Source organism: Psittacula echo (genome assembly GCF_963264785.1).
Source record: "Psittacula echo genome assembly, chromosome: 10".
Lineage (NCBI taxonomy): Eukaryota > Metazoa > Chordata > Aves > Psittaciformes > Psittacidae > Psittacula > Psittacula echo.
The window spans coordinates 17,960,080-17,974,417 of NC_137741.1; positions in this window are offsets into that span (position 1 = coordinate 17,960,080).

Sequence of the window (14,338 nt, forward strand, 5' to 3'; positions counted from 1 at the left end):
ACCCTGTGTTGAATTTCAGCGTAGGGCAAAGTAGTAGTTGAGTGTCCGGTCTCTGTGGCTGTCTTAGGCAAGAGGGAGCCATTTGCTGGTTCATTGGTGATCTGCAAGGACAAATTGTTGTTTGGAAAAACTGTTTCAAAAGACAGTTGATGTAGTAAGTAGTAAAATACAGCCTTAAATTCAGCTTCTCTTATCTGTATGTGTGCCTTTGCACATTCAAATTGTGTCATATTTAGCTCCAAATATAGTGAGTATTACACAGATCACAGCCATACACCTTCCAAAGAGAAGTGAAAGCTCGTGGATATACAGATACAGGTAATTTTCTTAAATACCAGCATATTTTGAAATAACACTTGGCTTACAAAGAAGTTTCAGCATGGAGAGCATTTACAGTTCTAACTACTGTTGATAATTCACAATGAATTAAGTAATTATTGGCTCTGTTATTACAGACTGGTTTCTCACTAGTACTAATTGAATAATTACAAGCAGTGTACATCAGAAAGTTTACCGTCCTGAAGAAGCAACTTGTTTGGCCTCAAGTGGGTATTTGTATTTACTTCTCTTGAGTTTTTTGCGTTAATAACTGTAGAAGTTGGTGGGAGCAAATATGAAGAATTATTCTTGGCTTGAAGAAGAAATACACACCAAACCCCTGGAAGGAGCAGAACATACTTGTGTAGTCACAATCTGAAAGAGTCTGTAAACCTCTATTCTATAGGTACATTGCGAATCAAAGACAGACTAGGTACAACGTGAGCCCTCTCTGGAAGCTATCAGGAGAACTGGCAACCCTGGATTTGGAGAAGGCTGAGGTTCTTAATGACTTCTTTGCCTCAGTCTTCACTGGCAAAGGCTCTGCCCACACCACCCAAGTCTTGGAAGGCAGACGCAGGGACTGTGAGAATGAAGACCTTAGGCCCAGTGTAGGAGAGGATCTGGTTTGAGACCATCTTAAGAACCTGAACGTGTACAAATCCATGGGACATGATGAAATCCATCTGCGGGTCCTGAAGGAGCTGGTGAATGAAGTTGCTAAGGCACTGTCCATCATATTTGGAAAATCATGGTAGGTGAAGTTTCCGATGACTGGAAAACGGGTAATATAACCCCATTTTCAAGAAGGGGAAAATGGACAACACAGGGAACTACAGAGCAGTCAGTCTCACCTCTGTGCCTGGCAAAACCTTGGAGCAGATTCTCCTGGAAAGAATGTTAAGGCACATGGAAAAACAACAAGGTGCTTGGTGACAGCCAGCATGGCTTCACTAAGGGGAAATCCTGCCTGACCAATTTGGTGTCTTTCTATGATGTGGCTACAGAACTGATGGACAGGGGTAGAGCAGTTGACGTCATCTACCTGGACTTGTGCAAAGCGTTCGACACTGTCCCGCATGACAGCTTTGTCTCTAAATTGGAGAGACATCAGTTTGATAGATGGACCTCTCGGTGGATAAAGAACTGGCTGGATGCCTGCATGCAAAGAGTTGTGGTCAATGGTTCAGTATCCAGCTGGAGATCAGTAATGAGTGGTGTCCCTCAGAGATCGGTTTTGAGACTGGTCTTGTTCAACATCTTTGTCAGTGACATGGACAGTGGGATTGAGTGCACCCTCAGCAAGTTTGCCCATGACACCAAGCTGTGTGGTTCGGTTGATACGCTGGAGGGAAGGAATGCCATCCAGAGACACCTTGACATACTTGTGAGGTGGGTGGGCTGATGCCAACCTTATGAAGTTTAACCATGCCAAGTGCAAGGTCCTACACCTGGGTCAGAGCAATCCCAGGCACAGCTACAGGTTGGGCAGAGAAGAGATTCAGAGCAGCCCTGCAGAGAAGGACTTGGGGGTGTTGGTCGATGAGAAAATGAACATGAGCCGGCTTCAGTGTGCGCTCGCAGCCCAGAAAGCCAACTGTATCCTGGGCCTCATCAAGAGGAGCGTGACCAGCAGGTCGAAGGAGGTGATCCTGCCCCTCTACTCTGCTCTCGTGAGACCTCACTTGGAGTATTGTGTGCAGTTCTGGTGTCCTCAACATGAAAAGGACATGGAACTGTTGGAACAAGTCCAGAGGAGGGCCATGAGGATGATCAGGGGAATGGAGCACCTCCTGTATGAAGACAGGCTGAGAAATTTGGGGCTGTTCAGCCTGGGGAAGAGAAGGCTGCGTGGAGACCTCATAGCAACCTTCCAGTATCTGAAGGGGGGCTATAGGGATGCTGGGGATGGGACTCTTCGTTAGAGACTGTAGTGATAGGACAAGAGGTAAGGGGTTCAAACTTAAACAGGGGAAATTTAAATTGGATCTAAGGAAGAAGTTCTTTACTGAGAGGGTGGTGAGGCACTGTAATGGGTTGCCCAAGGAAGTTGTGAATGTTCCATCCCTGGTGGTGTTCAAAGCCAGGTTGGACAGATCCTTGGATGACATGGTTTAGTGTGAGGTGTCCCTGCCCATGGCAGGGAGGGTTGGAACTAGATGATCTTAGGGTCCTTTCCAACCCTCACTATTGTATGATTCTATGATTCTAACCTAAAAGATAAATTCAGGGTAGGACTTGTAGAAAACTCATTTGGAAGAGTTTGGTTTTTTTTTTAAATGATCTGAATTTAAAAATTTTGATATGTCAGTTTGGAAGATGCATATTTAAAGAAGAAAAAAGATAATGAAAATCTGAAGATCAATTTTGCAGAAGCTCTACTCACCTGCTCTCCTCAGCAGGGTACTATGGCGGTCTTACAAGTGAAGTGCAAGATGGAAACATGCCATCATTAGGACAGTCTAATTGACTCATAATTTGTCCCAGAAAGGTATCTGGTTACCAACTAATTGCTGTAAAGAGATTAACCCTTTCCCTAACATCTCATTCACCACTTTCTTTTACTTCATAGAATCTGGTAAGGGTCAGGACTCTGTGCTACACACTGTGCAAGCACAAATCAAAAAGACAATACATATCCCAAAGAGCTTACAACTTACGTGTTGTAGGGGAGGTGATATCTGCACACAGAAAGGATTTATAATGAACAGCTTCATACTAGTTAGTGTATTTGGCAGTGGTCTTATCTGAGCAGAAGCTGGACGCTTCTCAGGGCTTTTACAGACCTCAAAAAAGAAATAAAAAACCGAAAAATTTAAGGAGCATTTGAAGACACATAATGAAGTGTCTCCGTAGATGTTTCTCCCATGAGCGAAGGGCAGAATGTGTGACAGTGGAAAGCTGCTCTTTCGAAAACTGTAATAAGTCTGCAGTGGAAACTGGCATTATTGGCTCCTTGGAGATGAGGTTCAGCATCCTGACAAAGGAAGAGATGACTGGTAGCATAGGTATTATCTCTGAAGGGCCTGGAAAGTGAAGACAAGTATCTTTTATTTGATGCAGTTTGATAGGGGAGGGCGGCAGAGAGATGAAGAGGTGACATGGTCAAAGCAATGGGCTAGGAAAAGTGATTCTTACGGAAATACTCTGAAAGGATATGAGCAGGGCAAGGTTGCATTTGTCAAAGCTGAGGCAAAAGATGCTTTGTTAATCATGATGCAACATGGCAACAATTTTAACTGGAAGAGACAAGGCTGTATTTTTGGGAACTAATTAGGGTCTTCAAAGGTAAAGGCTGGGTTATAGGTGTGAGGAATAGGTGGGATAAAGATGATGTCCATGGTGGCTAGACAAGAGGTAAAGTTGGGGGAGCTGAGGAGAATGCTTGTTGCTCTGTTTGTTACATTGAGATTGAGCTGGCTTCTAAATTTCTGCGTGGTGATGCTGAGAAGAGATTTACCTTGGACAGGAGACACATCTGGAGTAAATGGAGAACTATGAGTCAGCAGCGTAAAGATAATTGAATTTCTCAGCTGGACTGGCCTAGAGATGAGGGTAGGAAGAGAAAGATGGATCCAACTGAGTAGGCAAAATGTTTGCAGAAAGTTGAGCAGTGTCAGGATCAGCTAGGAGGTTGAGAGGAGAGCATGAAAGGCCAGTGTCACGGCAGTCAAAGAATAACAAACTCTAATGAAGAACATCATGGAAAACTGTCAGAAAGACCTTGGCGTAATGAGAAGGGTATGGCTGGAGCTTTGAGTAAGAAGAGGTCACTGGAGACTCTGGTGAGAACTGTGTCAATTGACTGTAATGGGCAGAAATTAGATTAGGAACAGTTTAGGACAAAATGGAAGGAGAACTGACAGCAGCTATAAACAGCTTGTACAATGAAAATGAGAGGAAGCAGTGATTGGAGAGACAGGAGTGGGCTAGAGTGTGTATGTTTTCATTTTTAGATGAGAGACACTACAGCATGCCCATATTGTGGTGGGAATCAGAAGAATAAGAGCAGTAGAAAGTCTGACAACTGTGCTGGAGTTTGAGTGTAAAATGATACGGGAAACTTTGTCCAGCTTCAACATATCAGGTCCTTACATTAAAATAGCTGCAGGCAGCACCAGCTTTTCTGTGCAATTTAGAATGTGTCTATTATTGTACAAAGCAATAAGTGTAAGATTCGTGGTGTAGCCTGTTATCTTCCCCTGGTTATGTGCAAGCAAGCAGGACCTACTTGCGCCACCACTGAGTAGCAGAAGACTAAATCCCCTCTCCTTCATCATAACTTAATGTTGAATTGGTTGGATATTTGAGTGTCATCTGTAGGTGCTGTACCAGTTTTGCATTTTCTTCTACAAGCACTTCTAAACCAAATTGCATTTTGAACCTTATTCTGTAAATGAACAACTGTCTTCCATGAAAAAGCTCCCTGTGCCAAAATAAAGTGTCATATTCTTACAGGTAATTAAAAGTTTTCATTCACAAATGTCAGTTCTGCTGTCTGCATGGTGAGAACTGCTGAAACAATTTCTCATTTCCTGCTTTTCATCACACTTTATTTGAATTTAAAAAGTTTTCTGTGATTCCCCTTATATTATTTTACCAAAATGAAACATTAACTGAAACACCGAAGACTTGAACTGAAATACTTTGATTTCTTGGAATTAGTCTTCCTTATATATATATATATATATTTATTTTCCCGTGTTACTTGTGCACATTTCAGGTTTCTGAAGTTGGAATAGTGATGCACAAAACAACAGCCAAAGGATCTAGATTCATCTCCCCGAGCCAGAGGTTACATGCATAAATTCATGTCCATCATGCTCTGAATAAATTCTTTTGTTTATGCAACAGTCTGCGCAAGCACAACACACTTGCAGCTGAGCACCAGTTGGTTTACAGCTTTCTGTGCCATTCTCACTTCTGGGTGGGGGGTTGAGTGCGTTGAACCCCACAGCTGGTAAAACCAGTCCAGTGGGAGTTGATTTGCATCTCAAAAGCTCTGGTTCCAAAGGTGCTGTGACTTGGCTTGCACTTGCATGTGCAGGTTGCTAAGCACAGACCCTGCCTGGTGTGTGCCCTTTTTGAGCACTATTACTTGATACTGAGAGTGAAAAAATTTACAGATACTTAACTTCTACTGAAACCAATGGAAAGATTTTTCATTGACATCTGAGTACTGGGTCCGTTCCTAAACTGTAGAGGGTTTGTGCATTTTCAATGCAGGGACGTATGAATGAGAATGAAGGTTTCTCTTGTTTTTCTGTTAGAATTTACTGTGTTTTCTTGCAAGCAAAAATGACACTTCTCTTGTGATGAGTAAAGAGAAGGCTGGCAAGAGGCGTGATCTTCCTTCTTTTTGTGGAGCCTAGCTTCACAAGGGCTCACTCCATGAATGAATTAATGTTGCTTCTGATTCACAGAAATACAAGTGAGAAGGGAAGCATGGCTTTACGGGAAGATACGCTGTACCCTGATGTTACAGAGTAGTGCTACTTTGATGGAATGTTTTAAATCCAGAACCACTTGACTCCACTTGAAATAGATAGTAGCTCTACTTGTGTGATTTCTTAACACACAAAGTTTTGTGAGGATGCAAATGAACTCTTCAGGTTGGTCTGATGTAGCTTGCTTGCATTGCCAATGTTGGCCTGCTTGGGAGATTACAGAGGCAACAGAGAGAAACCTTTTGGCAGGCATTTAGTGAGGGCTGCAGATGGAGGGACTAAAAGCAGTTTCTTGCAGGGGTCCAAGGGACATGTTTCTGGTTTTCCCTCAAGCTCACCTCCCTTGGCTGAGCACAAAAGGCTATAACTGTGCACATCTCTTGCACAAATACTTCATCAGCTTCACACCGTTGGAGCTATTTCACATCTCCTCCCCTTGCTCCAAACTGATATATGTGGCTCTACATTTAAAACGAAAAGTCCTCAGACAATTCTAATCATATTGTCAGTCAGATAGTCATCTTCTGAAAGGGGATTCTTTACCTTTAAGAACGCATGTACAATAGTGATATGTAAGCAGCTCAAAGACTCAATACCCCTTTTTTCTGCAAAGCAAGGCTGGGTTAGGAAAAAATCAATATGTTAGAAGTAAAGGTCATACAAGGAAAAGTGACATGAAACAGTCTTCATGAAGGATATTGTTCCCTTCGTTCTGTTTGAAGTTTTCTTTACCCTTGTGCTAGTCTTAGAACAAGTATATTTTGTCCTAGAATAGGAACATATTTTTATTCACCTTTGAAAATCTGTATTTTAAATATTTGTATGTTGGGGCATATTCATGTTATAGCTTTTTCCGTTTTTGTCCTATGGGTGAAGTAATCCTTGGAGAAAAGAATATTGTGTGTATGCCATACCAGTGCATTTGCTGGTCAGGGTTCCTTTAGAAATGGAAGTATATAATGCACACAAATGTATTTGCCTATCTTTTTAACAGTTCTCAATTTACTTTTCAAGTGGGCCAGATGCAATACTATAGCTCTTACAAGGGTCAGGAACATCTCCTTATTTCCCCACACTCTGTACTTATTGCTTGGGTATAGTTTTAAAGTAGTCCATGAACCCTTTTCACTCTTGCAACACATTTACCCACAATTAACAATCAAACCATCCTTACTTCATTCAGGCTCCCATTCTCTCTCTGCCTCATTTTCCCTGCCTCTCTCTTGATCTGCCATTGTGCCGAAAGCTGTTTGTGCCATCGCAATTTGCCCTCCTTACCAGCCACACAAGGATGGGGAGGGGGGAGAGAAAAAGCACACAGCATTCAGGCACTGAATAGCAAATTGCTCTTGAGTGTCCTTGCTTCCCCCATCTCTCCCCCTTCCTTCAGAAGGACAAGGGGGCCCCTGAAAGCAACTATACATTTTGCTTAGTGCTCTTGAAAACAAGCGTTTCACACCTGAAGCCTTTCACGGCAGCCCAGAAGCACCCCTTCAAACCACTTAATTGCCAATTGCTTCTGAGCTCGTTGTAAAAGTCCATTATGTCAGGCAGCTCTATGGCGAGTGACAAAGTCTGGGAAATGAAAGAGTCCTCCTCGCAGGGCCAATGCGGTCTTAAAAATCCCCAGCTCATTGGTTTGCTTGCTGTTAACAGACAGTTACTGGCCACAGTCAAAGGTATGCCAAAACCTTTCTGTTGCATTGTTATTATTTTGTTCCATGAAAGGTGCTGTTTTCCTTCTGTTCTTTCACATGTGTCTGTATACAAACATAAAAGCAGATTTTGAACGTGGCTGGGGAAGATGTCTTCACACGGACTTCATCTGCACTTGTGCACATCAGACTGCATCACTGCCACTATCGTTCTGTTTAGGGTTTGTTTTTTTGTTTTCATTAGGTAAAGTAAAAAAAGGGTAAAAGTGGTGTCCTGATTTTCAAGGTTGAAATGATGCTGTTTAGGTGCTAAGGAAGAAGCATACAGGTGCTTGCTTGAAGAAGGGAGATCACCTTGAAGAGAATAATAATCATAAAAAAAGAAACAGTCTTGGACTGAATCTCACTGTAAAGAATCATTTGCAGACTGTATTTACCTGCCTTGTGACTAAGCATCTGGGGAGGGTGGGTTAGTGTTTGAGCTGAGTGTTTGAGTGCATGGATATAACTTTATACAGCAAGGTAGATATTGCAAACATTCCCTGGTTTTATTGCAGTATTTCTAATCAATTTGGTTTATGATCTGATTTGTGGAACTCAGCAGAAAATCTGCCTCTAATTCTCAGAAGTTCTTGACTTTGGACTCACTGCTCACTTTTGCATTCCTACCAGGAGACATTCCAGTGAATTCGTTTCCTTAATTGTGAAAGAAATTCAAGGTAATGCTTGAGAATATTTGCAACACTATCAAAGCTGGTTGATTCAAAAGGCTGTGTGCATAGTATACCACCTGATTCTAAAAGTGTCTCTCTGACCTATGCTGGAATAGGAATAACAACATAGAACATTATATCAACTCATAAATAACCAACTGCAACTCCAGCTATTAAATACAGCAAACTGATTACTGAGGAGCTGCAGATCTGAAGAAGTCATTTTCATAGGTTTTGAATAACAAGTTCAAGAAAATTGCTCTTTATAGATAGACAATTCCTGGGTCAGAAAAGGGGGGAGCATTAATTGCTTAAACTGTTCATTATGAACTAATCACCCAGTTCTAATTAACACCTTTTAGTGGATTTTAAAGAAAAACATTACATAAACAGATGCAATGTAAACTTGACTAAATGCAGTACTCTTAAAGATAAGTAAATTCTTAGAAATGGGTTCTAGGGTATTATTAAGTCATGTGTGTAAATAGTACTCAGTTTTTAGGCTTACATCAATGAAACATGGTAAGACAGAATGATCTCAAAGATGCCTTTTTAGAATTGAAACTTGCACTCCCCCGCCCCCCCAATATAGTTTAAAGATGTCTCTTGTGTTTTTTGATTGGGTTTACAGACATTACTTTCAAGTGTGGTGTCTTATCAGGTGCTTCAGATAGTTATATCAGCTATATTGGAGGTATTTAATGGCAGGCTGGTGTTTATTCACCAGAAATGAACAGAAACAACCCCCCTCATCCCCCTTACTCATTGGAGTACTGTGCTACAAAGGTGTTAAGTAAATGAAATAGCTAACTTAGTAAATTTCATTACTAAGGACTTTTCACTAAAACAAGGGCCCAGGTACTCAGGGGTAGAGCTGTCAGTATTCCTAGAGGCTGCTGAACTATACCTGCTGAAATCTACACTACATTTGTATGAATATGTGTCCTGTTTTGTCAGTAAGATCTACCCTTGTGTTAAAGAACCACCAAAAACATCTATTGAAACTGATCATTTTAGAATTAGTATTGAAACTGGTCACTTACGATTTGTTTTACTTTTCCAACAAGCTCTTTATCTGCTAGGTTGATTTCTTTGTAAAACGTGGTAGTTCCTGTCATCTGGCACAGCGTAGGACTCTAGAAAGTTCTGTTGCTCAGCATTTGGCACAAGCATTTAAAGTCCCTGTTCAGTGACAGAAGAAAACATGTAAAATGTTGTTAAACAAAAAAATAAAATAAATCAAGGTATATTTAGTTTCCTTTAGTATTTGCCAGGCCGTATTGAATTGAATAAAAACATCAGTGAGAAGCTTCTCCAGGACCTCTCTTATAAAAACCCCTCCATCTCAAGGTTCAAATTGGAGGAGGACACAAGATGTGATTTTTCTGAGCAGACATGACTTCTCAGACAGCATTATCTTCCTTTGCTGTGAGAACACACATTCATCACTCCTTTTCATCAGACTCTTTACAGCAATTAGACATTTTCCTATGTATTTCACAGTGCTATGTAATTTTTTCTGACAGCTCATCAGCCTCTTTGACTCGTGACCTGTAAAGCTAATGCCATCCTTGGGTTTTTGAGATGTTTGTTTGTTTTTTTTTTTCCCCTACCAGGAGATGTGAGCACATATTATCATAGATGCATAAGGCCTATCAGTCATTTTTTCAGAAGGTATCCAGTAATAGAGCAATACTCTTCCCTCTCCGCCCACTTGTGAGTTTTTTCTCTTACCAATTTCCCTCAACTCCCTGAAAATAGCAGGTGCTTCTCTTCATTCACCTCCGCTTCATCCAGCCCATCTGTCTGATTCTTCTATGAGAAAGATTAATGGGACATAACTCACTTCATCTCCTGGTTTTTAACAGATCAGGGCGGAGGGGTAGGTGGAAATCCTATCCAATTTTAGATAGATGTTTCATGATGAAGACCTGATGATGATATTGTTGCAGTAAATTTGGGATCTTTCATAGTGTTGGTCTGTTTCCAGAGTATTTCACAGGCTTGTGTTTTGAATGTCACCATAAGTAAGTTGCTCTCTACCCACCCATCTCAAAAGCCATCACCACTGTACCAATTAGATGTCTTAAGTATAGTTGTGATAATATTGTTTTCTCTTTTAGAGAGGCTAAAAACACATTGATTCCTTATTTGGCCTGCGTGCCTGTGCAGAATCAGTCTTGGCAGGAGTGTTTGTAGAGGTTATAGGGGTTATTTGTTTTAAAACATATTTTCAAGTAGCCTGTTAAAAAGCCCTTTCCCCCCTTCTGATATACCTCTTGTCTGTTTTCTCTTATTGTAAACCTCACAATGTCTTTTTATTTTTAGTGCCAAATGACTAAGTTGTTTTTGTTGTTAAATTTTCTGACTTTGAGTACTACTTTGCTCTGATTGTGGTCCTTTTGAAAGAAATGGAAGTACATGAGTAGGAAGATGCTCCTGTGTATGCAGTAATATGACATGCCCTGACATCTGTTATTTTCCAGATCCATATTCAACCTCTCTTACAGATTTTTAGTAGTGTTGTAGGGTTACAAAAACAACCAACTTACTTTCTGTCCCACTCTAGTAGAGGCTCAGCAATGTAAGAAACAGCACATCTTGGCCCAAGGAGCAGACTGGTTGTTTTCTACTTTTGTGCATGTTTGGAGCATACCCATGTATCAGACTCAGGTCAAATGGTTCATTCTGAAGGTGGTACTTTGCCTTCTCTTGATGTGTCTGTGTCAGCTACTAGAGCTGGCAGCTTCACATGTGTATATGAGTTCTGAAGAACTTAGGTTTGCCTAGAAAGATGAGTATAGTTACCTGTAAATATACTGTATTAGCGAGTGCAGAGTGGGTACAAGCATGCACTTTTGAAGCTGTAATAACCACACATGAATCTTCAAGAGGTTGCTGTTTTACCACCCCCTTGAAAATTTAGCCCTTAAAATCTCATTGTGCATGAGAGTTTCAGAACCACAAAGTCTACTTTTCTATTCTGTACTTCCACCGGTTTTATTTACAAAGATAGTAATGGTCTATAGGCATATGCTACAACCGTTTGAAATCCTCTTTGCTCTTTCAGGTCATTGCCCAGAGTGTAAATCAATACAAAATTTGGCTTTAACACTTCCAGTCTGATCACATCCACAAGGCTTGTCTCTTTTGTTCTATGTTGTGAAGAGAGCCCTACAAGAGCATTCCACAATCTAACCAAGGAGAATCCTCTGGGTAGTTCAGTATCTGCACAGAGGCAGGTGGATTGGTTGTAGTCTGTGGTGCCAAACCAGAGTCTCTAATAAGTTTTGATTTAGCATAACTAGCACCCTGAAAATGATGAAGCTGCCTGAAGGCCACCTCTCCTCTAGGACCTGTCTGCATTGTTCCAGTAAGGCCAAGAGCTTTGCTGCTGGTACCCCTAATTCCAAACCCACATCTGTCATGATTCATCTAAGATCTGACAGTGTTTTTTTTAGTCTTACAATTTTCTAGGTATTCTGGTTTTCCAAGGATTTGTTTCTCTTTAGGCTGACAATGATGGCATAGCAGTATGATGATTTTTTGTTCTGTGATGCTGTGTGATAATAAAGATTTGAGACTTCTGCTCTGTGTGGGAAGAGGAAAAACTTCAGTGTAAAACTTTTTGTCATGTATTAAAAGAGTCAACACTTTTTCGGATCCTCTACTTCTAAAAAGTAAACAATGGGGAATAAAGCACTCTTGCAAAGAAGTAGGTGTTAGAAAAACAGGATTCACTTTACTAAGAGGCAACTGGTGATGACAGTGTGCTATATCTGTCTTTGCAACTCTTAAATTCTCTTCTACTTGAGTTGGCTCTTGAAGTGAAGCACATGCTGTGTACAATGTGCACAGTGCTCTGTGTACTTTGATTTTGTCTTATTTTTCTATGAAGAAAAACAGGCACCAGATCTTGCCAGTGAACGTGAAACTTTGAAATTCCAGCAGTTCCCTCGTGTTACATCTATGTGCAATGAAGGGTGGAACTTGCTGATCTTACCCGAAAGGTGAAAGCCATGAAGCTGGGATAGGCAAGAGACTCATGTGTCTTTCAGAACCTCAGTGCTCTCAATTACATGGGATACCTGAAGCATGATGCTACAAATTGTCTCATGTTCAAAGACCTCAGTGCCAATAATGTAAGCAGAAAATACCGGTTTATTGACATAAAGAATACATCTGTACACTGGCAAGAACATGAAGCTATCTTTCATTGATAGCCTTCTGATCTGGCCAAGGTTAGAAGGATAACGTCTTTGAGATCAGTGTATTATGATGTTTGGGGACAGCAGCATATGCTGCAGTATTGTTGGCTTAGGGTACAGAATGAAGGGAATGAGTCAATTAAAAATGTGTGTTTTGGGGTAATTGTTTTGCTGGCAAAACTATCAAACATTACAGGTAAACGTGATGTTTTATGTGGAGTTAAAGTATTTATGTATACAAAAAAGGAAAGAAATAGAACTTATTTCTGCAGGAGTTGAATGTTTTTTTGATTTTTTGCAGTCCCTCCAGTGCAAATGGCAGATGTCTGCTACAAAGAGCTTGACTGAAGAATTTTGCATTACTTAATTTTTATCTTAAAACCATAGAGGAAAAATAAAGATTTAAGATACTGGAGCTGTATTGGTTTATTTACTTCAGTTGATACCAGGCCACAGCATAGGCAGAGCTTGTGTTGCAAGTCATCTTCTGAAACTCTTCGGTGTTAATTTCCAGATACAGAACACATTACAAAAAATAATCCTCCAGTTTTTATGTGGGCAAAGGTCTTGAAAGTCTCCAAAGGGAATTTTTGCTCCAGAATATTCCCTAGCATAGGATAGCTCTTAATTTATGGGCACAGGACTTAAAAAAACTATAATTTAACAAAAGAACTCCTCCAAAGGTTCAGTAATGCTCTAAAATAAGCATGGCAAATTGTGTATTTGTTCTATTAGGAAATTAATATAGTGTTTAATGTAAAAGTGAACAAATACAGAACATACATTCAAGTTGTGTGGAAATGAGTACTGCCAATAGAAATTTCCTCTTTTACAGTAAGCATTGTCAAAGTCGTGGAAAGTACTCCAAGTTTAAAGCTCAGTGTACCAGAATATCATGCACTTTCCTAGTATGGTCAACTCTAGATGAATGTAAATGAAGTGTTTAGCCATTTAAGTCAGCTGGTACCAACTACTGCAAGTGCTCCAGGTCATATTTGTCTAAGACTGTATATTTCTATGGAGTTTGTAGCGAAGTTCCTATGAATCTGTTGACATAGGTTTGAAAGATGCAGTGACTGTTAAAAAAGGCCAGAGAATGCTTATGAGGAGAGGTTTTTGATGGGACTGCATTGCTTTTCACACTTAATCGGCAGCATACTGAATTTTGGTTGAAATATTTGTCTATTTTCTGTAATTCTCTGGTTTCATTTTAAATTCTGAGTTTCCCTACTAAAATCTATGACTAAGGTTCAACTTAGTCTGAGATTTTGCTCCATTTTTACGTCTAACAGATACTGATTCTCTTAGAAGCTTGGTCATTTGTTCCATTCAACAACATGACTTTTTTGCGGGCAGTAAACTACAGGTCTAATTTAAACTTGGACTGTTGTCTCGTGTGTAGGTTGGGAAATATGTGTCTATTGCCTGTAGAAGGAACAGTGAAACTCAACAGATGTTTTAAATCACTATGCTATTGCAATTAAAATGTTTAGAAGACTTATAGCAAGTAGAGGAATAAAAGCTAAAATTGTGCAGAGCTGTTTAAAGCAGGGTGAAGGGTGTTGAGGAAGGAATAGAGAATGTTTTCCTTGGAATATTTGTTTTCAGCATGAAATTCCTGCTCAAGAGTAATCATAACTTATCTTTTTCTTCATTCTCCACCCATCAATTTTTCTTCCTTTTTCTTTCTTAATCTGAGCTCGGCTGCTGCTCTCCATCCTGACCCCCACAGCAGCTCAGAGGGGAGATACAAGCATTCAGTGTTCTGCAGGGAAAAACTTAATCAAAAAAATAATCATCTTCCTTGCAGTGAAGAGGAAAAAAGGGGGACTTGGCACGCATGACAGAACATGCGTGGACCACCAGACAAGCGTGGTGAGGTTGGAAGGTGGTAGAGCTCTTTTTTTGGAACAAGCTGATCAGAAGGCAAGCGTCTAAAAGGAAAAGGAATCCGAAAAGAGTGTTGAAGTGCCAGAATGCCCCAGTTAATAACTTTA